Source organism: Nannospalax galili, unplaced genomic scaffold, assembly GCF_000622305.1.
Source record: "Nannospalax galili isolate Female #2095 unplaced genomic scaffold, S.galili_v1.0 scaffold1104, whole genome shotgun sequence".
In the NCBI taxonomy this organism is placed as follows: Eukaryota; Metazoa; Chordata; class Mammalia; order Rodentia; family Spalacidae; genus Nannospalax; species Nannospalax galili.
The window spans coordinates 60,441-60,989 of record NW_008350769.1 but is presented as its reverse complement, the minus strand read 5'-3'; the positions used below and the strand labels follow the sequence as shown (position 1 = coordinate 60,989).

Here is a 549-nt window from a genome sequence, read left to right as displayed (position 1 = left end):
GGGCTCCTCCCAAACCCATGTGACCCCTGAGGAACAGATCCTCAAACGGCCTTAAGAGTAAAAATAAATCAATTTATCTGGGCCAACTGTATGGCCTTAAACACCCAAAAGGAAAGTATAACCAAAGATTAAAGGGGCCTATATAATTTCTTAGGAGTCGATATACATAGCTAAAGGCTACATAACAAGCAACAATGCCAGACAGGCGATACCTTCTTTTGAGTTGTTGGCCAAGGTGGCCCAAGGGACTCCCAGATAGTAACCTAGCACAGAACTGGAAAAATAAACAGCAGACCCCAATCTTATCTAAAGGAACAATGGCAACTGATTGCTGCTAGATGAGAAAGAACTGATCTTCCTAAAACAAGGATCTCTAAATAGGCTGACTAGATGCAGTGGATAGACAATCACTAGGGAACAGCTGGGGGCACCAGTAACACAGTGGACAGTAACAGGGATTACAGAGTATATGGTCTCCAGTTGGGGGGGGAAGATTATGGGAGGGTGCCATTTGGGATGTGGGTATATAGATGAATAAGATTGTTTGGG

General features: G+C 43.9%; 1 protein-coding gene across 1 annotated transcript in view; it reads right to left on the bottom strand.

The window, feature by feature from the left end:
• Positions 1-549, bottom strand: part of LOC103745891 (cat eye syndrome critical region protein 2 homolog) — a 155,105-nt gene that overhangs the window by 128,550 nt on the left and 26,006 nt on the right. The gene's annotated exons all lie outside the window — the stretch shown is intronic.